Source organism: Dermacentor silvarum, chromosome 6 (assembly GCF_013339745.2).
Source record: "Dermacentor silvarum isolate Dsil-2018 chromosome 6, BIME_Dsil_1.4, whole genome shotgun sequence".
Lineage (NCBI taxonomy): Eukaryota > Metazoa > Arthropoda > Arachnida > Ixodida > Ixodidae > Dermacentor > Dermacentor silvarum.
Window position 1 is genome coordinate 111,541,523 of NC_051159.1, and position 26,898 is coordinate 111,568,420.

At 46.4% G+C, this 26,898-nt stretch overlaps 1 long non-coding RNA gene and 1 other non-coding gene across 2 annotated transcripts in view; both read left to right on the plus strand.

Moving 5' to 3' along the window:
* The window catches only part of LOC119456829 (uncharacterized), a 30,389-nt gene extending 27,048 nt beyond the window's left edge, over window positions 1-3,341 (plus strand). The window contains exon 6 of the transcript XR_007467518.1: window positions 2,922-3,341. This is a non-coding gene — a transcript (uncharacterized LOC119456829). The remainder of the gene's footprint in view (window positions 1-2,921) is intronic.
* Window positions 3,342-6,502: 3,161 nt separating this feature from the next.
* The window catches only part of LOC125946387 (uncharacterized), a 66,847-nt gene continuing 46,451 nt past the window's right edge, over window positions 6,503-26,898 (plus strand). Inside the window, exon 1 of the long non-coding RNA XR_007467539.1 lies at window positions 6,503-6,739. This is a non-coding gene — a long non-coding RNA (uncharacterized LOC125946387). The remainder of the gene's footprint in view (window positions 6,740-26,898) is intronic.

The following is a 26,898-nucleotide window of genomic DNA, read 5'->3' on the forward strand; positions in this document are numbered from 1 at the left end:
GACGGCAAACCGAGCATGCTACTAACGCAGTGAATCTCCTCGCTCGTGGCAAGCGATTGTTATCAACGTATCTGGCAGTGTGATCAACAATAGTGAGCTTGACCAAATCGATCTTCATTTCTTCCTCCCATTAATTAGGTCGTGCATGAGAGCTGCATGACAGCTTGTTATATTCTTCTTGCCGGGCACGCTCAACATGAAAATGGGGTTGACAAACGTAGATACTTGAACGGTTCAGGCGTTGCATCTCTAAGTGAAAATAAGGTGACGACGGATGAAAGTGTTGGTCCTTCGTCAAGTAAACCTTGTGGCTAATATGTTGAAGTCCAAAGGCATAAGCGTCTATCCTTGATTGCACCTTACTTCGACTGCGCTTTTGTGTGCTTGTTTCCCATAGACGTTCCCGTAACTTGGGCAATGAGATAATTTTTTTTTTACAATGCGAGGGCGGTCTTGCGAGAGTATAAACGTCTGAAAATAAAGCCCAATAAAGCACATGGACAGAAAGAGTACACGACACATGCACGAACTTCAACAAATGTTTTCATTTAAACAGGGCGTAAATATATATGCGCATGCAAATGATGCTCTAGTAGCTTAGACGCCATGCGCACACTAATAGACATTCAAAACTGATAACCCTTTTTTTTTACTTCCTTTGTACACTTGCTTCCTTGCGCTTTATTTTCAGTATGTCGTACCAACAAGTCTAGGTTTATACCCTTTTTAGGTATAAATGAATGAATGAATGAATACACTCTTTATTTTGAGAACAGGGATGGTTCTCCGCTGCTGTTGGGGATCAGGTGGTAGAAAAAAATTGCTTTGGCAGATTAAGCTTCCCATAACACCCGACTTCTCGTGCCATCTCGTCCCAACATGCAGCTTGTAAATAATAATATATCACCAAAGAGAAAACTTATGATGCGTTGTTTACTAGAAAGTAATATAATTTTTAAAGAAATCGTGATATCTTTTAATGCGCTTAGCATTATATTCCTTGTGTACTGCTCATGCACTCCAGCCTGACTAAGACCACCAGTAGGCCGGTAGCCTTGCAGTTGTTCTACTGTAGTTAAGGAAACGTAAAAGTCGAGGAACGAGTGGCGGCCGAAGTTCATATTAACCTGCCATGAACGCTGAGCTGTAAATAATAAAAAAATTATCTACGCAACCGGGGTGGCATATGAAAAGCGCTGGAATTCCTTAGCACGCAGGCTTGTACGCATCATCTTGCATATGCTGATAATTGGTGGAGACACTGCGTTTATAAACTGTAATTAAGCGATTCATGTTCAATGTTACATTTTTTTATATAGAATCCAGCCCACAGATTCACTACATGGGCAACTTAGTGGCATTACAGATACACAAGTTTTCGTATTGCTTAACGCCCCACTTTCTTTTCTATTATTCGTTCCTTTCTTTTCGCTAGCAGCGTCAAGCGAGCCAAGCGAACCATGGGTGCGGTTTTACCGAAACAAATTTAGAAGAACAAAATAGCGTGATATTGGTTGTTAGAAAATACTGCCCAATAGGATTCAAGGAGGCAAAGAATATTCAAGCATTTGCTCTGTTTGAGTACAGAACCTGTCTTCCACTGTAGATCTTAGGGAAAAAAAGGGAAAAGTGAGATTATTGGACTATAAGTGCATAGCTGAAACGTCGATGAATTGTTATGCATTAACGGTAGGTGGGGGATGGAGGCTTGAAGTTATAAACTTTGGTCTAACAAACTGGAGCCATATTTCGGCACGACCATGTCGAAGCTTTGGTTCCACAGACACTTCTTGCTCGACCATTGGAGATAAGAATTGCAGAAATGTTCTATGAGGTTGTCGAAACCACGGTGAACAAGATAAAATGTGTCTGTTACACCAAGGAGTGATTTTAATGGGGAAAACTGCAAACGTTAAGGCTTCCTTCAGACAACAACTCTCTTCATCCTAACAGCTGACTTTGGGTTTGTAACCATGCTACTTGATCTATTCTGTTTCCAATTTTATCGTATTATTATCTGGTTTTACTTGCTTAAGAAAAAGAAAAGCTTGATTTGCCATTTGTACAAAATAGATTTCTATTTCGTTCTTTTTTTACACAAATGTTATTTGCTGTTAGCTTTAAGTCGTCTATTGCGTTACCGTGATCACTGTGTAGTGTAATTTATTTACTCGAGTTCTTTATGGGAGACCCCCTGACACTTCCTAAGTTTCAGACGGCCTGTGCATTAACAATAATGAATCCAATTTTATGTAAAATTGGCATCACTGGTGTATAAACTTGAAATTGAAATTGAAAACAGACTGGTGACCAAGCAATAGGAAAGGGCATTATTTTCTGTAGAAAGTGAAGGGCGCGCCGATATGTAGGTTGCGCCGAAGAGAAATGGATTACGAATCACGAATTGATTATCTTAGCAAAACAAGAGGAAATGAACCTACCAGCTATAGGTGAAGCCAAAAGATGCAGGTCATTTTAATTGCCAATCCAACCAGTTTGCAGAGTGTATAGCTGTTGTCCCGGGTCGTGTTTGCGTTATTGAGGCAATATACACTGGAGGCTTTTGATTTGAAAAGCTGAAGAGGAAAAGCTGCCAAGAAAAAGAAGTTCACCCCCTTTAAATTCGCAGGAAAATTATGCACCGTAGCTGAAGTTTCGCACTGTGATATCATGGAGAACAGTCATGACAATATCACCCCCAAGAAATAGCACTCAATTACGCCTTTTCGAGATGTAAGTATTTGTGAGAAGCCTTTATCTGGCCCTGGGTTTTCGTCTGGCAGGTGGCGGTGACGCGGATGGTTCTGCATTAGCCGCTTTCCAATCTTCCAGTACATAGAAAACTGTCACTATACCAACGTGCCGCATGTTTCTGTCTCCTTGAGTCCTGGGTGACTTGTTTCGGCATTTTTTCTTTTAAGGTCCGAGAGCGCGAGCTGAAGATTCGTCGTGAGGAGGTGCAGCTAGAAAAGGCTCGGCTGCGACTCCAGGAGGACAAACTGGCGCTGGAGAGGGCTCGCTTCGAGATCGAACGCCAGGAGCGCGAGCTTCGGCTCCGCTCCGAGCTCCAGGAGCGCACCGTCTTCATGGAAGTGCTTAAAAAAGTCTTCAGCAATGGGCTTGGTACCATCTGACAGGCGTCGTCTTGCTCACTGTGAATGCTGCAGGTCGCAGTCCTCGCGACATTCACGGTGTTGGTGTCTGGTAGCCGAGTTCAGCAACGGGACACTTGAAGGAAGCTTCGGACGTAATGTGCCTGGCACTGTTACGCTTGAGTCAACCTTTTGTTTTCTTTTCTTTTTTATTCAGTACCACATTAAACGCCCATCGCCATTGCCTGTCTTTGCTATACATGTCGTTTTACTGCGATAACAATTGTACAGGTAGTAATTATACCCTCCGCACCGCTATTGTCATGCACTCCCGCTGGACGGCGCATGTGCGGCAAGCGCGCGGAAGGCTAAGAGGGCTCCAGAGACGCGGAGTGCGGTTGGCTGCAAAAACGACACAGCGCAGGCTGCCGCACTGTCATCGCTAAGCCCAACAGCTTCAATGAGAGAGCCAGGGCAGTGCTCTGCCTTCGGCTGCTTCGGCTGAACACGCCATCGTTCTGAGGCGCCTGGTGTCTGCCAGGCTGCTGTTCCTGTTCTGCACTACCACGTAAAATAATGTACACTTTTAAAAGCGACAAACGGCTTTAATCTGTCGCTATCTCACATACTTACATCCAGAAAGGGTTTAAGGGTGTGAGTTATAGAGATATTTAGACCCGTTTTCCCTTTTAAGGGGGTAAATCATTTTGTAGTGCAAGAGTTGACTCACACCGCGTCATACCAACATGTCGCCTCCATGGGTGTTGAGAACAGTGTCCGAGTAATTTCCATGGTCACTTGAACAAAATGCAGCGATGTGGCCTGTTGCGTCGCGCTGAAACGCAGGAGCGTGGGCGGGAGCGCTGTGTTTGTTGTTTTTCCCGCATCGACGCTAGTAGTCGGGACTAAAGATGGAATTTACACGTCCCAGTTTCAAAAAATGTGTTGATACTAGTGTCAGCTACGTTCATGCCTTTACCAAACAGCTTGCAAATGGTTTTCAGGCACTGTATTCTCCCGAAATCTTTCCTCAATCACGCGCAAGAGCTTAGGCTCCATCGCGTGCACACGCGCGCACACAGCGTTTTAGAGACCGCATCCGCACAGCCCTCCCCCCCTGTCACAACGCTAAAAGGCACCCAGCAAGGCAACGCCTATTTAGATGCACTGGGGAGCCAGGCCTGCTTGCTAGGACGACCGCGCATGCGCAGACCCTGGCACTACTTTTCACCGGCGTGCTCCACCGGTGAAAGGACACCGGTCCGGCGTTCCGAGTTATTTTGTGGGCACCTGTACATCTGTGGCTATAAGGCGACCTCCTGAACGCCACATATGAACACTTATAGTGCAGCATGTTAGTGCACGCACTGGGCCACACCTTTAGTCAGTGAGATGGCTGCGACGTTTCTTGTGCAATCACGTACGCACTAGGCACATCTTTAGTAACCTAGAACCGTGGAGCAGCCGTGGCGTCAGGGAAGCCTGCTCTTTTCGCACCCCGTAGGTCCGAGTTCGATTCCCGCCCAGACCGAAATGTAACAGATTTTCTTCTGAAAGCCATAAATTTACTTTGTTTACGGGAACCTCCCCGAGAAATGTGACGTCAATCCGAGCATTTTTTTGCCACGTCGGCCATTTTCCGTTACTGCGCAGTTTCGCCAAGGTAACCGCAAACACAGACACCTAAGGCTTTCGCCTTAAAAGATAGCTTCCACTTCCAGCCGATAGCGTCGCGCTTAATGATAAATTTTGCGTAGCAACATAAACGTTGTTCAGCCCTTTTCGGCACGTATACTACATCGCTCGACCCACTCTCCTTCGCTGGGGATCTGTGTTAGGGGTATTTTTAACCTTCCGTTGCACTTCGCCACGATTTTCGGCCAAACAGGGTACTCAAAGCAAGGGAGAAGCGAACCAATCGCATACGCCGGCACCGGTCTCCTGGTCCGGTTATCTACTTTCACTGCGCTAGCTTGAACCCACTGATACCCTCTCCACTTCTGCTCACTCCTTTTGTCAGCCAATTAGATAAGAAAAAACTTTCAACGTGCGATAGGACGTTGTGAAAAAAAAAATGTTCGAACATTTTAAATCAGAATACTGTCATACGAGTACCTATTGCGTTTCAAATATTTTCGCTGTACTAAAACCAAATGTTAATTCTGTTTCTGTTGAGCAATTTATTAGTTCGTTCTTGGTGACCTCTACCAACCAGTGATTCTGGCGCAAGAATTGGCAAGGCTGTGCTAACCAGCGATTGTGTCGTGCGAAATGACGTTGTTCACTTCAACGTGGCGGTTTCATCCGAGTTTTTTCTTTTATTATTTCCTTGCACGTTTGTTCAAAGTGTGGCGTGCGCTTCACTTCAAATTTTGCGTGGCCTAGCGCATGGCATTCATTGGCGAAGGTGTAAGTGCAGGTTTCTTGTTACCGTGCAAGTTCAAAGCTGCAGCATCCGACGCGCTGTCTCTCGTCGTGACGATAAATGCGGAACACTCCGCGGTGAGACGTCGCGCAATGTTCGTTCACTCTCCGTAACACAGGCTCTGAGTGTCCGACGGGAAGCAAAATTAGTAAGTCAAATGTGTGGAGCAATGTTATTTGATAACTGTCGGATATGAACACATGGTGGCGCACGGCATTGCGAATGATTCTGTGAAAAGGTTTCGCATGTTGCTCTACATTACGACTGCGTGCTGGCGATAGTACCGTTTGATCCATTGAAACAAGTATTGCTTGGTCAATTATATTGGTTGCATTATTCCAGACGGATAAAAGTGTAGTTTGCTTGTAACCTCTGTGGAACTGTCATTTATTTCCATCCTATTCGCTCACGTTCCCAAGGAACCTACTGGAGCAATTGCCGTCAATAACAGCCTAATTATGATGACATTAAGACATACACTACTCCTATAGTTTAATGACACGCTTCAGCTGATGCGAGTCGAAAGCTCGCCTCAGCCTTAAAATAAAAATAGCTGCTGGCGTTGCGGTCGAAATGCCAGACGCTGAAGCAGCCTATGGATGGAGAAAACTTTATTTCGTCAAAAAGCATATGCGGACGATTCCGTCCCACCAACCCATGGTTGACGGCGACCTGGGTGGCCCACTCCACGACGCTGGTCTGTACGACCGGGTCTGAGCTGGCCAACACGGCCTCCCAGATCTTGGCGCCATTGCCATTTCCGGTTGTGACGTCACCTTTTATTTATTTTTTTCTTGATGTTAGTTGTCCTCCCGATTCGTAGATGGCAACGGTTGCAACGAGCTGCCATTTTCTTGACATGTGGGCTTGTATGGAAGCTACGCTACCAGTTTACATATACCTTGATTCAACTTTCTACGCAAGAACGATTGCAGCGCCGGCGCTTCCAGTAGTGGCCCTGGCCTCGTCGCACCCAATATGCGCCTTGCCATCGTGGAACACACGCGGCTTTCTTCGCTTATCAATCGGAATCGCCTGTGTATTCGTGTGCTTCTATCGTGACCGCGAGTATAGCTTGCCGCGGCTATGCTACAGTCCTACAGTGGCGGCTAGCCGGGACGATTTCCACGTAGTAAAGGAAAACAACCTACGCCTCAAGTGACGGCCATGCCGAGGACCATGATGGCCTCCATCATGCTTCTCAACTTCGACGAAGGCACAGGTATGTTGAAGCCTTACCACAATAAAGCAGAAGCGCGCCTCGAAGTTAACTGCCATTGCTCGACTATACTAAGCAGTGACTTCTTGTTCTTGTAACTGCGCTGAGCACGTCAGCCGGCCAAATCCTAGTCTAGAAGGTGGCGCCTCTGAAGTCAACAGGCTATAAATAGGTAACGAAGTTTTTGAAAGACCATTATGAACCGTATAGCACAATGAAATCAATGAAAGAAATGTGTTTTTCGTAAATGACTATCAAATAAAGGGTTATTGTTTTTAAGCTTATGTCGTCACAATTTCCCACGTAGTAGACAATCGCAGTTCTGTCAAATAGAATAATAAAATGCGCATAAGTATAATTGTCTCCAGTGTGTGTTAGGATGCCGTACAAAAGCAACTTCTCGAAAAGAAGTATCTAACGATGAAGGACGCTGAGCCTCTAGCAATATCCGCTTGACCGCGTTAATATTTGCCCGAAAATGTATTCAGGAATAATCTATCTGCTGAAATTGGAATCGCATGACGGGCCACCTATGAAAGCAAGCACAGAAAAGGCTGCGCGACAGAAATGCGGAAGATGAAGCTTCACGCGTGAAGCTATCAGCTACAGGCGAACCAAATCACAAACGTTGTATTTGTGGCTGTCGTGCACGGTCACTTAACAAAGAAGTTTTGGAGTCGCCGTGAACACCTTTGTCGTAATTGAGTGGACGTCACAAGCGAATGCGTTGGTGGAATGGGAGGCTACGTCAGGGGAGAACAGCCGCCCGCAATGGTGCTCACATCTGGACGATGGTGTCTAAACTACGAAGTAGACACGTGTTTACTTTAGGCGACTTCGGGAAGATAGGAAGTAGGCCCAAGGCCGCCAGTGTGTGTCATATCACAATAGCTTATCTACGAACATCGTAGGCATTAGCCAAGCATGAAGTATTTGTGTGCGAAGCCGTCGTGTTACAGTAGAAGCTTACCAGTGATAGGGGAACTTCAACGTCCAGTGAGATGGGTAGCTGAATCTGCCAACTGCAAACTGCTGGTACTAGAGAGGCGCATAACCAAGCTTAGCTGGTCGACACCTGTCACTCATGCTGAAAAATACTGGCGTTCTGGTACTACGAGCGGCGCACAGACTGGAGGCAATGGCGAACGAAGCAAACAGCCCCAACAGGAACACCGTACTCAGAGGCTGCAGGGGTTGCAGCAGGTACTAGAATTTTTAAATGCAAAGCATTTTGGGCGAACATTTGCCACTTTGAGAGTACTTATCTATCTATCTAGCCGCCTAAGTCTTCGTGCTCACATGCTCGTTTCGTTAGCTTTGTAGGTACAGCGGTGAGCACTGTTAGGGTGAACACGCGAGCGCGTGGCCGACGGCACTATCAGCGCCGCGTAACAGCCATCGTTGGAAACATTGCACATGCGCAGCATGTGCTTTGCGAAACACTCTTTCCACCGCGCGCATCACGTCATCGAAACGCTTGTTCGTCGTCTGCTAGCCGCATTTTTTGTTCGCTGAGCTGATACCTTCTGCATTTCAAGGTCCATCTGGATTGAAGATTGCCGCGTGAAGGAAAAAAGTGAGTGTAAGAGGGATAATTATTAAACTTTTTATTCAAGAAAATTGCACTTTTGCAATTCAAGTTAAACAAGACCATGAGAACAAATATAAAAACATGAGCAAATCTAATAGCGAGTCATGTGACCACTTACAGCAACGACTGCAGCTATTCTGGACGGTAACTAGTCGTAAAGTGATCGAACATATTCCCGATCGGCTTTCAGCCTTTCCCACTCGTTGCTGACTTGCGCCCACAACTGGTCCGAAGTCGCGGAATAAAGGGGCTTCCTTGCCAAAGAAGCTTTCAGACGGCCCCACACGTTTTCTATCACATTCAGGTCCGCTCCTTTCGGAGGCCATTCCAGTAGCTGCATGTGCTGCTCCGCCTGGAACTCCTTGACAGCCCGCGCCGTGTGTATCGGTGACCGGTCCTGTTGGAACAGGTAATCACCGTCTGGGAATAAACTGCTCGTATATGGCAACAGCACATTGTTCAAAATGTTGCAGTATTGTTCCGACGATAAGTGTCCACGTATACGTTGCAGGGGCCCTAAACCATATCTTGAAACAGCACCCTACACGTTCACACTCGATCTCCCACTGGCAGAAACACCTTGCACGTTGTCCGGGTCGTTCCTGCGTGGCATTGTGACGTTAACTAAAACAATTGCTTTTCAAAGCAGGAAGTTTGCCTCACCGTGTGCCTGGTAGTCTCCAAACACGCAATCTTTGGTCTTGTCGCGTCGAAAACGTCGACTCATCCGAAAAGATGACGCGACCCCACTCTTCTGATGTCCATGCTTCGTGCAGCTCAGCGAACTGCCGTCGTGCGTCCTTGTTTGCCGCCGTTAGTAGTGGCTTCTGCGCTGCGACGCGACTGCGAAGGCCCGCAGTACGCAGGCGACGTCGAACAGTGGTGTCCGAAACGTCCAAATCCAAGTCCTCGCGTATTGCTGGGGCTGGCAAGAAAGGGTTACGAACAGCAGCTGCAACTATGAGGGCGTCTTCATCGTCTGTGGTAGCTTTAGGGCGGGGCGCGCGGGGTGCATCCTGAATGCGACCTTCATACTTGTAGGCTTGAATTATCCTGTTCACAGTATTCAGGGGCCTATTAACTAAAGCGCCAATATACCGCTGGGAATAACCTTTCAGGGAAAGATCGACAATTGAGCGCCGTTCATCATCGGGAACCCTAGCCATAATACGATCTGGCGACAGAATGAACGGCTGCGAAAGATGTTTGGTTGTTTTATATACGGCGTTGCATGCACAACAACTTTGAAGGGAACGAATAGACACGCCCCCATAGATGTACAAGTTTTTTTGTCTTGTTCTGTTCAAGCACAGATGTTTAAAGAAATCTTAAAATGCAGGATGCATGGGCTTAGAAAACAAAAATGCGGCTAGCAGACGACGAACAAGTGCATTCATGACGTCATGCGCACGGTGGAACAATTATTTCGCGGAAGGCGTGATGCGCATGCGCAATGTTTCCAGTGATGACCGTAACGGGGCGCTGACAGTGCCGTCGGCCACGCGCTCGCGTGTTCACCCTAACAGTGCTCACCGCTGTACCAATACCCGCCGTGGTTGCTTAGTGGCTATGGTGTTGGGCTGCTAAGCACGAGGTCGTGGGATCGACTCCCGGCCACGGCGGTCGCATTTCGATGGCGGCGAATTGCGAAAACACCCTTGTACTTAGATTTAGGTGCACATTAAAGAACCCCAGGTGTTCCAAATTTCCGGAGTCCCCCACTACGGCGTGCCTCATAATCAGATCGTGGTTTTGGCACGTAAAACCCCACAATTTAATTTTAATTTTTTGTAGGTACCAATATTGGCATAGTATGACACGAGTGTATGTATAGCCGCGTTTACATGAATGCAACAGTAGTGCATCGAATTTCCAAGCGCATTTGGGAAAGGCGATGCGACGCCGTTTACATGTAGCGCATTAACTCTCCCGAGAAGGGAGCGCCACGTGCGTGAGGCGAGATCGCGGCTGTAAATCTACCCTTGCCTGGCACATTAATGCGATGCGCCTTTCTAGCGCATTACCGCTGTTTTTCATGAATGCGATGCGCTAGAAATACGATGCTATGCGCCACTGTCGCATTCATGTAAACGCGGCTTATGAAGAACATAAATGATAGGTCAGGACACGAATATCCTGCCATCCGTGTCATGTAGATCATGAAATACATGAAATACGCTTGGCTGAATGTCAGGTGATGCAGCACAGCCAGCTCCCTGCGCACTGCTTCGCATAACATCGATTCCCCACAGGGCGTGGGATCTGCCAGCTTTTTCCAGAAAGCTTGGACCTAATAAAGGCCCCTCGGGCTGAAGACCGACGCTGTTTCGAAGTTCTTTACGGCTTACTACGTGTCAAGGTACCGTAAGAGCTTCACCAGCTAATGTCCCTTGGCATAAAACCACCTGTCGCGCATTTGGGCAGGCGCAAGCCACGCAGCAATGGTTCTTTAGGTGGTTATCGCTTGCGTCCCTCAACGGTATCTGTTCCAAGAAATGCGAGACCCATTTGCATCGCTTCGTGGCGGCGTGCTTTTCAGTACACTGTATTTGAGGTGCTTAAAAACAGGCGCCCTTGTACGAGGGCTCCCAGTAGCCTTGCCTAAGCATTACGCACGGAGGCTTGTTTAGCTGCAATATGCTTCTTTTTGGCATTGCCTACGCTCAAGATATTCTTCAAAGGAAATATTATATAATAATAGCTGCCCTATCTAGAGTTCAAGTTTATTTGAGTGCCGTTCTGATGTCTGAAAGTTGGCGATGACGAACGTAGGTTAAAAAAAATTTAGTAATTTAGAGTAAAAGTTTAGAGAAATCTAATTTAGAGAATTTTGATTTACTAAGCCTTCTGTAACTTATCTTTGCCACCGTATTGGCTGAGTCGATCCCCCCTCAATATAGAACAGAAATGCTATCATGGATTCGTCGAATTCCCGGGAACGTGAGATAGCTACGCAGATTCGTTAGAACGGTAATACTTTGTTCAAAATTTCCGCCGAACGTGCTCGATACATTTTTCCTATGGCATACGTTATTGGTAAAAAATCACGTGGTCCGCAGTACCAATGCGCGCAGGGCCGGTATTTTGTAGCGATGCCTTTAAAGTAATAATGCCTTTTCACGCTTATCGCGCTTTGTCAGTGGTCAGAGCGACAGGTCCGCTCGCGTTATCAACGTTGATATCGTGAGCGGACCGTCGCTCTGACCACTGACAAAGCGCGATAAGCGCGAAAAGGAATTATTACTTTAAAGGCATCGCTACAAAATAGCGGCCCAGGATGCTGCAATAAAGAAGCTAAACAATGTTTGGAGGACGCTGAGGATGCACAGTGAATTTTCATTTGTCGATAGAACTGAAGTTGCAATAAGATGCATTTCGTTATGGCATGAACTCGGTCATTTGCCAGAAATAAGAAGCGTCCACTGATCTACCTGGATACTCTCGAAAACATTGACAAAAAGCCGAGCCCAATTGCTCTCAGTTAGAACGGGGGGCCCTGCTGCTAGTCTTCGGTGTTAGGCAATTCCGGGATTTCTTCTTAGTTTCTGAGTTGACTTTGTTTACCGACCACCAGTCAGTCCTGGGGTTTGGGAGACCTGGGGCGGTATTCTGTAAGAGTCTTCCTAGTGGACTGTCCATTTTGCCATTTCGGCGACCGTTGATTCACTGCTGCTTGACGTGCAGGAAGGTGCCATCCAGTCTCCTTCCTGCACGTCAAGCAGCAGCGAATCAACGGTCACCGAAATCGACAGTCCACTAGGCAGACTCTTAAGCCCGTTTCACATGGTGCGATTTTGTCTACGAATTCGCACGTGCGAATTCGCAGCTGCGGAAAATAGGCCGCCGGACCCTTCGTGCGTGCGTTTTTTCGATTTTCGGCGTGCTGAACTTCTCTGCGAAAAACGCAGATGCGGTGGTAGCCACTGTAGTGGTGGAAACAGACGAGCGGCTATAAGCGGCTCGCTCATACGTCATCGCAAGTCAGAATGCTTAACGAGTATGCGAAAAACGCAGCTGCCGTAGATCTATGTGAAACGGGATTGCGAAATTCGCAGCTGCGACAAACGCACTGCAACATCGCACCATGTGAAAGGGGCTTTACTGAATACCGCCCCTGGCCGCCGAACGCCTGCCATGAGCGCAGCTCGTACCCAACACTGGACGCTTTACCTGGGAGGCTACCAGTACAACATACAGTTTGCTTCAGGAAAGCAACTTACTGTATTCGGACGCACTAAGCAGGCTACCGTTGCACTTGTTTGGACCCTTACAACGTCCATGCCTCAAGAGCACGCGAGAGAGCCAGAGCAAGGAGACGAAAGACGTGGAGGTCAACCAGACGAGCGTCCGGTTTGCTAGCCTACCCTGGGGGTAAGGGAAAGGGGCAATATAAAGATAAAAAGGGAGAGAGTGAGCACTGAGCGCACATGGGATGTATATAAGCGGTCCCTTAAACGGGCGCACTTCAAATAGTGTGCTAGTGCACGAATTGCTTTCTTTTTTTGCCAGTGACGGGTGTAGACACGGTCCGAGTATTTTTGACTCGGAGAATGGTCTCGAGTCCAGTCGGATTAATGTTATCCTGAGAGAGAGGCGTTGTACTTCGTAGCGAGGACAGGTACACAATAGGTGCTCGAAGATTTCCTCACACCTACAGGAGTCGCACATCGGGCTCTCAGCCATTCCCATAGGAGTAAGCGTTCGTGAACTCCAATCCTTGCCACAAGATGCACAGCAAGAGCACGCGAGTTGATGAAAGCATAATGCCAACATGCATACTAACGGACCTAGCAGCGAATCACTATACCAATGATAACCATATATTCTTTCAATAAAGAAAAGGTTTAGCGTCCAGAGAACAGTATAAGAGTTGGCCGTTGCGTGTTTCTTATTCGTGACAACAAATTACGCTACCCCATTACTTGAGGTACCGAAGCAATTGTGTTGTCATGCCAGTCGCAGTTCGGATCTAGATTTTACTACTGCACGATACTCGACGAGGGTCCTCGGTACTTCAGACAAGAGTGTGATTGTTGTTTTCGTAGTCAGTTATAGACCACATTATAGAGGCAATATTAATTCGCTAAAACAGCTGCGACGACAATTTGCCCATGCCGGCAGTCCGTAAGCTGCCCGTAGAAATCGAGAAATGGTCTTGCATTGACGTCGACATTGTCGACCCTATAACAGGGTAAAATCCATTTTGTTATTGTGGATAGGCACGCTAAATGTAAAAAAAAAATGTTTCGCCTATACTTCAGCCAACGTTAGCGACGACAATAAACAGCTCGCATGACAGATTCAGCAGCTTTCGCTTGCCGGGAGCGAGTCTCCAATAATGGACCACAGTTTACACAAGTCACGAATTTGCAAGATTTGCTAACATAGACAATATTGCGCACCTCATAACCACCTGGAATCAAGCAGAGCTACTGCAAAGCCAGTCGAAATTTTCGTCGGAAGACAAACGCACTAGGACCCTGTATCACAATACTATGGGGGGCGGGGGGGGGGGGGGGGGGGGGAGGTGCTGCTAACTTGCAAGGCTCCATCAAAGACAAGTTGCCAGCGTAAGTGATGCTGCGATGCAGGGTACATCTTTTCTAGATACATCTTGTGCCACTACTGTTGTGAATTGGAAAACTGTGCAGGACGACTGGACGCTGCTAACGAAATGTAGTGCACGCAACTACGGGTCATGTGGTAAATGGTTGGCGCAGTGGTTAACGTTTGCATCTGACTTGCTCCTGAACCTCCTCCTAATAATTAGGCACAATTCCGTTATCTGCCCTCTTACGGCCATTGTGTCTCATCGCAAAGTCGAATTTACAATGAAGAAAAATTACTTCAAAAACAGTGATCCGTTACACAAGTGGCCGTCCCAGGAGAAGGCTTCCTACAGTAAGTGATTCGTTTTTATCGACTCCGGTCAGCTAGACGGACCAGCGAAAAAGAAAACTACTTCGTTGTCTTACCTCTATATTTGTATAATAATGGCAGCTGCACCTTTCAGTCACTGCGGGGCTAATAAGTACATCCCTGCACTGTCTTGTTACACGCACAGCACAGACCTTTCCACGAGGGGACTATCCATCCGAAGAAAATCCATGTTCCCTGCTCTCCAGTCGTGTCTCATTAGAGGAGCTCCCGTCTTATAGTCCCTATTCTCCCTACACTATGTTGATATCGCGCCGGGCGCTGTCCGCCTCGTCAATCCGATTCCCATATGTAGGCAAGCGCCCTTTGTCCGCTTGACAGGACTGTCCGAAGGGAAACGGACAATGCGAGCTACGCAGCATAACCTCGTTTGCTTCTCTCTGTATATACATACGTTCTCTCTTGTATGCCGGCACCGTGTTTTCGTTATCCGTACCTCTTTCTCCGACGTTACTCTTTACCGACACTGTGTACACAAGCGCCAGATTACGCCTGATGATTGGCCCGGAGGCAGGAATGACGCGATGGCGTAGAGGAAATACCACCTCTCCACCTTTTCTCCCCGTTTGCTTGATTGTCTCGATCAATAACTGCGCACTGTCGGTCTCGCTGCTAGCTGCTCGTTCCATCCCTCAGAAGCGTGCATTCCTTCGCTGCGTCCCATGATGTCGTCGATAATACACTCAGTGCGAACGAACTGCAACGAAAACGGAAGGAACGCCCGCGCTACCATGTTATTCGTTGCCCTTCTTCTCTTTCAATCCCTAGCCGAAGAAAAAAAGAATTTCAGCCTCACATAAGAAGGTTATCCATGAGTTCGAAGAAGAACGCAGGAGAAGCGGTCCATTTCATAGGCTCTTTGGTACTTAATAAATTCTAATATTTGCTTAAGTGGTGTCGAAGCTGTTTTTCCGAATACTCTTTCTCAAGTCGAAACGCATTCCACAAATGGCAAGATTTCGGAACCGTGAACACTTCCGCCGTCGACGCAGAGTTACAGTTCAGTGCTACTGCGCTTTTTAATATCAGCAGCCTAGGGTTAGAACTTGACAGGTGAACGTAAATAGATGTATTCTGAAAGGAAACTTAGCCTAGCAGAACTTTTCGTGGAGCTAGTCGGTGTTCTAGACCTGTTTTTTTGTAGGTACCTCTCCAACAAAAATGTGGGCCGATTCCGAAGGCTGTGCAGTGTAATAGCCTCTCACAGCGCTAGTTCTCACGAATCAAGGATGCCAGAAACTGGCACTCGACGCACGTGACAGGCGTCTGAAACAGCGACTTTTTGTACACGAGAAAAGTATGCGTGTGTGGTCAGTCGTTGTGTTACTTGATTCTTCAGCTTGTATCACGGTTCATATTAATAAGAGACGAAAAATACCTTTTTTATTTATTTTTTCCTCGGAACATGCCAGCAGGTTCGTGCCTCATTTTTTTTTTTGCCTCTTCAGCCACTTGGCGCACGCTACAGAATGTCGCTGTATTTGCGCGAAGTTGTGTGGCCCTGTCGGTTCCTTAGGGCAAGATTTTCACATGAGTACCTTTCCAATGTAAGAAAGCGTCTTTTGAAGAATACGATTGAGAGTGTGTTCCATGTATCATTCTATCGGTTAATGTTTCAAAAAGGGCGTGGGCAAGACGTGCTCAAAAGTGTGAAAAATATGTGGATACCGGCGAACATTGACATTTTTCTTCAAGCTTCACACCGGAACCTTGCCACCTCTATCCAGACGTTTACACGCCACAATGCAAAACATGGGGCTGGCTCCTGCCAACCTCGACCCCATTATCTGGGCATATCCCGCAGTGGCACACACCATTAAGAACCCGCGCCCGAACAGTGGGAGTCTAGCTGCGCTGCTCAGCGCATGCCCGGAGGACCAACTCTGGGCTGTCGGGGTGGCCGACGACGCCACCAAGACTCAAGGTCTTGCGCAGCCTGAGAAATGTGGGCTCTGGTGGGGCTAGAATCCCGGACCCCCCCCCCCCCCCCCCTCACTTGACCCAAGCAAGGAAATTCATTAAAGTTTTGTCTCTCTCTCTCGCCTGTTGTAAAACGCGGTTAGAGGAAAGAGGGATCTACGTGTCATGCGGAAGAAGGTGCTTTCTGTGCAGAAGAGCTGAAACTATTGAACATCTTTTCATTGAATGTGATTATTCCAATTTCCTTCGGGATATATTAGAGTGATGATTTTAAAGATAGACATACATCTCAATTCACGTGGCAATCATTTTTTGCCGCCAGAAGTTGATTATCAACGGATGGAGGTTATCTTTTTTACTCTGTCCTTATACAGTCAGGCGTAGCCTGTTGGCATATAGACAGTGTGATGTTAAAGGCCAATCTGGGCTCGAATACTTTCTGAAAATGGTTGTGAAAGTGCGTGACGTGTAGAGGCGATTGACTGTTATGAAGATGGGGTGTCAATGTTTGATGCTTTACCAGATATAATCTGTGATCACAAGCACCTGTATAGGTTTGTAGCCAAGCCGGAAATAAAGAAAAAAATTTAATGCTGGCCTAATGGGTAGAGAATCGGGCTGCTGTGCTGGAATACAGAAGTTCGATCCCACTATCGGTGACTCATGTCTTCATCACATTATAGGCGCCGTTCATCCACTTTGGAGGTATTTGACAAAACTTTTGAGGCCTGTTGAACATAAGCGATCGCAAGTTTCTGAGAGAAGCGACGTATGGAAACGTCACTTTCATAAATGCTTAGTTTTTTTTTGCATTTTTTTTCTAAAGAGAAGGAAAAGTTGGTTGCCTTTCTGAATTGCGATGAACATTCAGGTGTGCCCTTTACAGAATGTTCACGCATTAGAAGAATAAATTTCATTTGGTGGTACCGCTTCTCATTTCTCCTATCCGACAGTATTGGATTTATTGTGAATCTAGTACACCTAATAGTCTTACAAAAAGCTTTTCGGGATGATTAGCGCATCCAAACACCACGTGACTGGGTGCTGAACACGTGAATAGTATGCTTCTTTCGTTTATCTCGAGGTCTTCGCCCATATTCACGTGCTTCAGGCTGTTTCATCTGCCTTCTCAAACGTCTCTGTGTGTGGAATAGGTCAATTTACAGTGGATTACAAAATCTTTAGAAGAAGATTCTAAACTTACAGTATACGCCACAAGTTATGTTTCAAAAGATTCCTGTGCATTGTCAGCTCGAATGAGTCGAAAACTTTCCTCGAGCGCCAACACTCCGCGATGGTCGCTTTGGCAGAGTATGCGTGTGAAGTGCGTAAATATTGTGATTCTCGTCCACGCAGGAGAGACAACGTCTTGCGCCTTTAAGTGGTACATTTTGTCGGAGTACGATACGCAAGAGCGCAGAATGCCGTCTCAGTTTTTTGTCCGTTCCTTCCCCTACTGCACAGGCATTATAGGGTCTTCCACATGATTTTTTGCGGTGCATAGCAGCGCTTACCATGCCGGTGGGTCAAAGGTTTTTTTTTTTCTTGCTTTATTTTTTAACCAAGTTAATGTCAACTCTCGTATGTCAAAACAATAATTATGCTTCTCTATGTGCAGCTTGCAAGCTTCACCTGTTGCTGCTTGCGCTTCAAGTGGTGTTCATATTATGACAATTTGTCATGTTATCCCTCACCTTAGTCTATGAAGGAACTTTGCCCTCGGGGCCTCACCCTAGGCCCCGGGGGCGCACCCATTATAATTCGTATATCGGTTTAAGAAGGATTATTTGCTGTGTTGCAAAGTTTGTATTTCATAATCGTTTAGGTGATTTAGCGCTGAATAAAGTGAAAGCACGTAGAAAGACAAACACGGGTGCTACTATTTGCATCTCATTAGCAGGGAGGGACAACAGATGAATATATTCTGTCATGCATGTGCGCCAAAAAAAGAAAGCACACGTGTGTAGCTCAGAAAACGCTGCAAAGTGTGTCCTTTTAGTAGGAATTCCTCAACTAGTAGCAATTTCGAGGTATCCCTCCGTAGGCTTCCACCGAAATAAATTGTATGGTATTCTGTTTATTTTCCCATATTGTAAAAACCAGCCGTCTGTTTAACTATCATGTTTTTACATGATTTTCAACAAGCCATCGGCTTCATTCCGACAAGACGTTCTTATCGCTGTGAACAAGGAGAGAGTCGCAAATACCACATGAAAAAAAATAGGGGGCGGGGGAATTGCTCGTGACAATAACGCGTATCGATTGGCCAGCTGTCATTTTGACGCTTAATAGCGTGGAAATAGAGCTGCCGAGATATTTGCCGTTATTTACAGCAGAATTTCTTACAGTGCTGCTGTGAGCCATCTTTACCCACCGAAGCCAAAGCACGTGTTTTCTCGTTTTAACAGCGGAGGTGTTTAGGCCGTCGTAATGTGTCTGCTGAATTCAAAAATGTGGGCCGATCCTGGCGGTAGTGCAGAAAGAGTCCAAGTGCAATGGCACATACTCCTGTGAACTAATGAACCTGAGCCTGACTAAGTCTAGCTAAGCATGCTTGGGACTTTTTAAGCTTAGTCAGTCATCGATAACCAATCGGTAGCCAATAAATAGCTAATCCGGAAAATGCTGAGGATGACTTGGTAGTGCTTAGCTTAGCCCAAATACGTGGCTAATACCTTGCGTACCCAATCAATAGCCAATCAATAGTTAATCAATAATATATCAATAATCAATAAATTCCGGAAAATGCTGAGCTTGACTCGGTAGTGCTTAGCCTAGCCCAAAAGCCAAGACTCGCTAGGTGCCCATCATCTCAGTTCTCTCTTTAGCATTGAGCCTACAGTGCACGCTACGCTAATTTTATTATTGTTCTCTTCTCAGTGAAGGAAACATGTGCTCAAGCTTTCCTTTCTTTAGGTTCCCTCGGGTCTTTAAAGAGGAATGAATGAAATGAAAAAGGAGTATTACTTCGTGGTAGAGTTTAGTAGAAATTATTATGGTCAACTTACAGCTGGCTTTATTATTGCGAAAAGTGGTACATGCGTTCTTTGTTTCTGAGATAATACACATTTAGGGATCATGTGTACACTCTGAGCCTTTCCTGGCGGCATGCAGAGATCATAAAATATTTCCCCCTCACGATGTTGTATTCGTATTTCTTGACCTGCGGTGCACAGCAAAATGTCAGCTCTGTCTTTCTTTTTTTTCATTCTTTGACAGAAGAGTCACGTACAGACGTGCTAGGTCGGCCAACACAGTCTGATTCTCCGCATACATAAATCTCTGTTATCACCATGTGCACATAGAGCACATGCTGCAATCTCTACCACAAGTGAACAGTACACCGCATGCAAACCTTGTCATGGTGACCTTGGTGATTCCTCTTGCCGGGCTCATCGATCCGTTACTCTTGCAGTGTTGACTCGGTAATCAAGTTGGCTTGATAATCCTGTTAGGTCCGCTGGCCAGGCCACACAGAAAGGGTCTGGGAGCTCAAGGCTTGCTTTTTTTTTCTCGAGCTTCACTTTCTGCGTCCTTGCAAGATCGCGTCAACATAACCACGGTCTAACGGTTCACGTTTTGATGCTGTTTCACAGTCGTACGTGCCAACTCGCGGCTGACCGCCCATAGCGTGTAGAAGGAGATGCGTGTAATACAAAAGAGCGTTTGACACGAACAGAAGACTGAACTGAGAGGCCATACAAAACCAGCAAGAAAGATGGGAACATTTTTGGAGGGGAAGTAGCAGGGATACATTCAGCTCGTGCGGAAGACGAACGACCGCACTAGCTAGCTGAAGCAACTGAGAAAAGACTCCGCAGTGGGCTAGCTCTGAATGCTTCCCACACGTTCTACTCGTTAAAAAAAAAACTCACATTGATTTTCTCCCTGGTTGTGCGAGTTTCACGGGTAGCTGTGTGATACTGTGGTGCGATGTTTCGTCCACTCCCCTTTTTCGTGCCGTCAGCCGCAGTGGCGTTACAGTCTTACCCATACAAGTCCCATACGTAGAATCTGTAGAATCGGACTACTGTATTGGGCACTTCGTGGCAAAAAAAAAACAAAAAAAAACAAGAAATGCGAACCTATGGAATGAGTACTAACTTTTTATTCATCTCAACTGCTTTTTTTTTTCTTACCGAGAGAGAGATAGAGAATGATAAATGAAAGGCAGTGAGGTTAACCACGACTGAGCGCGGTTCTCTACCCTGCAATAAGGGAAAGAGAAATGGGAGGAAAAGGTTCAGAGAAAGAAAAAACCCGTACGTAGTAAAAATCCCCAGCTCTGAAGTGCTTTTCTGCAGCTGCGGTATGTGTCACCATGGTCTCATGATCTTGTTCAACAAGAACAGTTTTCCGTGTAGCTAGTTCAGCACAGTGTGGATGGCAACCTTTTCGTTTCCAAACGACCGGCAGTAACACAGAAGGTGTTGAGCAGTTTCTTCGTCACCTGAGCTAACTAGCGTAGCGTCCTGTATCATTCAGTACTTAGTTCGTCGAAGGCCTTGTTCGTTTCTTGCATAGATATTTCTGACAGATAACCAGTACAGCGCATACAAAGGACGTGATTCCGCCCAATGTATATTATAAGAAGCCTAAACTGCAATTAGTTTCAGTATCTAGACAGGAGGCGTCATGATTTGCCGAGGCGGTTCTCCTGCTGCCCCCGCCCTTTGTTTAAATCTATTTTTTTTTCATATAGCTTAAATTTGCAACGGTAAAGGTTTTAACTATACAATAATTTATCCAACATACATTTAAATAATATATAAACATGAAAAGAAGCGTTCTTTTTTTTTCAAACAAGAATGTGCGACGTGAATAGCGTTATCAACCATTTATTGCTTCAAGTGCAACCCGCATTTTCATATTACCACTCGTCGCACTATAACTGTATTGAGCAAATAATCATTCTCTTATGCGAGGAGCTATATGAATTTTCTGTGCTACACAACGAACGGTGATGTGTACAGTGGTACCACAGTGGTGGTGAAATGATGCAGTATCCACCTCGTATGCGGGAGCTACTGAATTCGCATCTCGACGCCACTGGTAATCGACCGGTTTCCCTAATGGGTAGAGATGTCCCCCGGCCGGCCTGGCACTCGGCTACTTGTAGGAATTCGCATCTTAGAATGGGGCTCTGAAGAAATTTCTGGGCGTGGTCTATAGCTGCCCCTTGTGCCTTTGCAGCATCCGCTGCGGCTGTGGGAGACAGACTAGAATTGCTGCCGGTACCTACAGGTTAAATAGGCACAAGCGCGCTTCCCGGCCATGTCCTCGGCTATTATGGGACTTCAACGCTTGGAAAGGGATGTTTCTCCCCAACCCGAGGGAGCCGCCCCACTTAATAGGTGCATCAGGGCGCCGCATAGCAAATGGTCACCATGGCAGCTGCCAAGACCCCCTTTTCAGGTTCTTGTTGTGCCCACAGGTTTAGACGGTATTCGCATGACGCGGGCTTTTTTTTCAGCACACTTCAACCCTTTCGCTGAGTGTCGGGCTGGGTTTCGCCTGCACCCATTTGGATAACCGGTGGGTAGCCGGTGGCCGTGTGGTTTGGAACCTGCGACCTTCCAACGGGCCGAAGAGCCTGCTCAACCATAGGGTAATGTGGGAGGTGTCCTGTGTAACACATATCTCCTGCTATCTTTATGTTTATCTGCAACAAAAGTCACAACGTTATCAAAACTGTGCATTATGGCGCTTGTCCTCGTCATTATCTTCTCTCCTCTTACAGCGCTGGTCCTCGTCATTTCCTGTCCTTGTCCCGGTGTGCGCGGTAATTCACCGTAACATGGAACGCCAACTAATTCGGCGTCAAACCTTGATTTTATTGTAACGCAATTTTATGTTTATACACTCCACCACTCACATGCTATGTCGAAATTGAAACATCAAATCACGCAGACGCACAGGGTGAGACGAGGAATGAAGAGGATTTAACGATCATGACCGCATACCGACAACTGTATAAAGACCACAAATTCCTTTCTGATGCAATCATCGATCTGCTAGCCGAATCTCATGCAACTTGACACTTCCACATAGCCCAATGCATGCATTTAAAGGGACACTAAAGAGAAACAGGAAGTTCAGCTGGAATAAAAGAGGGACCTTCAGGAATGCATGCCGTTTTTGTTGGGTGCAAAAATATGAGTTATTAGCGGAGAAATTCGTAAACAAAGACCAAATTTCTCTTCCCCAATTTCTCTCACCCCAGATTTGGCGCTGAAGCAGTGTCGTCACAGATTGCATTGCTCTCAGCGAATCAGAATGCGCCATGATACGTCACCGCTTGCGTAAACGGCCGAGGCGCTGGGCTGGATGCATCATGGCTGCATGCATGGTCGCTGCGTTTGCGTTCGCCGCGATGGATACCGTAGCTGCCGCTGAACCTTGCAACGAAGAGCTCGCCAGGAAAGCAGGACTGCATTTCAGCGATATTCAGTGAAACGGAGCGCGAAATGATCCTCTGTGCTCGAGCGGTAGGTGTTTCCGCGTGCGATGGCGGTGAGCCGTCGGCCGCGCCGGCGGAATGCAGAGCTTCGTTTTCGTCGACGGGAGGCGAAGCGTCCGGTCCGCCAGGCGACGATGTTCCCACCAGAACAAGCGTAGAAAGTTGTGCACGTACTCGGTATGGTTATTTCGTGGCTTTATTTAATGACATTCAGCATTCACCGAGCCGCTAGTTTGCTGCTGCAGGGGCACCGGTAGGAGGTTTGATGAAGGCCGCATTGAGGGAACAGCTGCTCGAGAAAGGACTGGTCTCTGGGGCACGCCAAGATACTTTCCGAGGGCAAGATTATACACATAATCCGAGGGCGAGAAATGCAGAGAGCACACCATCGGTTTCTCTGGCTCTTTTGCCGTTTTATCATCGGCAGAGCACTGAGCCATTGCGAACGGAGCGACGCCACATGAAAGGACACAATCGAGTCAACACTGCCGCTGCCCCTGATCAAGCGCCTTGGGCCATTTATACAGCCCTCAACACTACACACACGAGGCATTTTCTGGCTGTTTCCCGCGAAGTCAACGTTTTTCGAGCCACGCAACACGCAATCAAACACCGTAGAGCGGAACAGGCGCGCGCGACGATGCATTGACCAAAAACGAAACTACGAAACTATCACGGCCGCATGTATCGCCAAGCCATTTTTTCTTATTTAATTTTGTGCTAAACTTGTACTTCCTCGCTTGAAACGGTTTAAAAAGTTGGAAAATGCTGTTTATGTACGTTTAAGGTGTATTTCATTTTGCATTTTATTAACAGCGATAAATCGCTCTCGACAAGAGATCTGCGCAAATTTTAAGTCACGCTTCGGTCACGTGGTGGTGTCCTGGAGAATGGTTCGAATGGAGACTAGTGGGTGCCGCCTTAAAGAGAGCGACTCCATGACAGTCGTGGTTACTAGCACACTGTCCACGGATTGCTCTCTTGGAGGCGGAAGACCCGGTGGCAAGTCCGTCAAGTGACACTTCACTTGCTTCAGATGACAGTCCTGAAAAACAAACCTTGTATTTAGGAATACCAATATTTCGCAGTTATTGTATTTGTGCATAAGCGACAAGAGAAAGGAGCACAAGAATATCCCTGATCACATGTTCGATAACATCAATCTATTCTCCTCTGTCGATGTTACCGTTCACTGTAGTGTCTGCCGTCGTTGCGTTTACCAAAGTTCAGGTGTCCCTTAAATTAACAATCATAAATGACTTACGACTTTTTGCATCCTAATTGAAGATCTGGTCTAAGAGTGGCACGTCAGCTGGGCGTCTTAGGGCAGCTCCGACGGCATGATCTTTTCCAGTATGGACGGTGAAACTTCACACGGCAATTTCGCACTCGGCCCTGACTAGCCACTTCTATTCTGCAACAGTGGACGGAAATAGAATGCGCAGCCTAGAGCCCAGTAGCATACCGCCACAGCTTCTTTTCGACCGCGGCTAGTAGTCCGACTGCTCCTTAAAATGTCGATGGACTCATAAACTTTCAAGTTGTGTTTTTTTTTTCCGGTAGCAAGAAAGTCCCTAAGTTGAGTTGAAATGGTCGTACAGTCCCTCTTTCTCCAGTGACAGGTCCTTCGTTGAAGCTATGAAATATTCAAGCACTTCCGCGTACACTTCTGGCACTGATCCGCTTAGTCCACTGACCTGGTAGCTTTATGAATATGCGGGAGAAATGAACAAACATTTCCGTTAACATTTCGGCGTTTTTTGTCTCTGTTCCTCCACCGGTTGTATAGAATCCGAGCCATTGGACAACAAGTCCGCTATTATACTGAGCTTAAATTACATTGGCTCTTTCTTTCGCAAACGAGTTCTCATACTCCGATTCTAATCGTGTTCAGTTATACCATCTTGCAGTATCCAACCTCGCTCAGTCATTCTACCTCGCTGAGATCATGAACATCGACACAGAGACATCTTGCCCGACTCATTACTCACTGACATTCATTGCTAGCCTGCCAAATTTGCTAGACACTAATAATCCTGCTGTCGGGTTTAGCTTGGTATGCAGGCTATCTGATAGTGTTCGTGGTAATGAGCCTATATATGTACCCTCGGCAGTGAACCAGTGGCTAAGGCGTTGCGCCACTGAGCTCGAGGTCGCGTGTTTGATCCCGGCAGTGGCGGCCGCATTTTGAAGGGGGCTAGATGCAAAAGCCCTCGTGTGCTTATTTAGGACCAGGTTAAGGACCACCATGTGGTCGAAATTAATCCGGAGTTCCCCCCTTGCAGCGTTCCTCATAACAAGATTCTGTGCCGGCCCGTAAAATGCCAGAATTTTTAATGGGCTTATTGTCTACGAAGTGAGAGTGCCTTTCAATGACGACAATGGCCAGCCGGCTACTTAGACATTTTTTATTGTACCAACAGCCACGGAAAGTCATCAGGCACGACAACCTACTGCAAAGTAAGAAGCTTCTGGTTAATTGGAGCCCGCTGCAGCCATGTCTCATTGAGGCAGACTAAATAAAAACAGTTATCGTGCAACGAGATTTCATCGGTAGTTAAGGAACCTCAGGCAGTGATGTGAACTAGTTGTTAACGGTGTCTCTAAAAGCACTAGCGTTGCTTTGAGATATAGACTACGAATACTATCCCCAAATATTAGTAAGCTAAGGCTATCAATGTGGTAGCCTGTATAAAGGCAGATGATTAGACTCTTTTGTACATGCAATTCAAGTTTGACTTTCCTTGAATTCAAGTCATTCGATCGCTTAGTGCGTTGTCGCTTTGTTCAGTTTAAAAGCTATCTCTGGCAAGTTCAATTTATTGTCGTAACAGTACACGTTCACTAGCTTTTACTACCGTGAGGGGAAATTGTGACGTTACCTTTTACCGAAGCATCTGTTTCACAATAATGACACAATCTTTTTTTTTTTTCAACAATATGAGTCATGTAATATCCCGCATTCGGCATCACTATACAGTCCTCATTGAGCACCAATACCGCGAAGGTCTTTTGCCACGTCCCACAATACGCATGGACACACACAGGAACGCACACACGTAAAGACATTCTGCGCAAGCTGGTGCTCTAATCCTTTGATGGTAAAAGAAAAAGTGTGTAGTGCATAGTGTATAATGTGTATTGTATATTGTGTAGTGCTGAGACTTTGAAATCTGCGTATGCAGTCGATTGCCTCTTTATTCCTTAAAATCCTGGGTCAAACCGTCTGTCAAAAGGCGCACCAGGTCATTTTTTTTTTCAAAGCACATCTATCTGCCACTGACACACCCATGTGTTCATAATGCACCGCTGACCTGGGCAATCACTGAGGTAAGCTACAGCAGATGACCAGAACACTGATACAAGAGGGACAAAAAATAACAAAAAAAAACACCTGCCTTTTCAAGCTATACATTCCTACAAACATGTTCATCTTTCTGTTGTTTGAAGCTTTATTTATAGTACTCTGAGCATCTGTCCGTGTGGACAATAAGTGACGCTTTAGTCATTGGCTGCGGGGGAAGGGGGGCGCGCACCGCTGAGACTCTGAACCATGCTAAAGCTCTGAATTAACCACCAACGTGTAAAGTTATTAACACTCACAAAATAATATATTTGGTACTGCTCCACCGCAAGAAAGCACCCCAAGAAGTATTCTGGCGGACATAAACAACTATCACCTCAGATGTCAGAGCCTAACATCGAATATAATAACATAATCGGTTCAACAAACCAATAAACAACAATCTTCATTACTGTCCCCATCACAAAGACACACCATAGTGAGCTCTGTAATAATCCACAAGGCGCAACCACTTTACTAAACAGGGCTATCCAACACCACATTGAGAATAGACTGGACAAACTGTCGGGTCTAGGATGTTACAAATACCCCCAACGCACCCCATACTTACTGAGAACGCCTCAAAACGCTCTTTTCCCCACGTTTAAACTGGTGCTATCATCACATCCTCCCTTCCCTAAACCTGGAAGAGCTGGACAACTGCACTGCAAGTGCTACGCCCAACACTATGTTCACTGCTGGTTGCTCACATAAAGCACGTCAACGGGCCTAGACAAATGGACTCAGCACGATCACCTAGGATACAGCTGGACAATGATGACGCTGCCTAAGAACCTTTCAGAAGTAAAATTTCTTTCACATTCTCAGAACTTAAAGATGAACTTTATATACTGGCATTGCGATAGCAGATGTTCAGCATCATGCGGAGTAAACTGTTCAGTACACTTTGT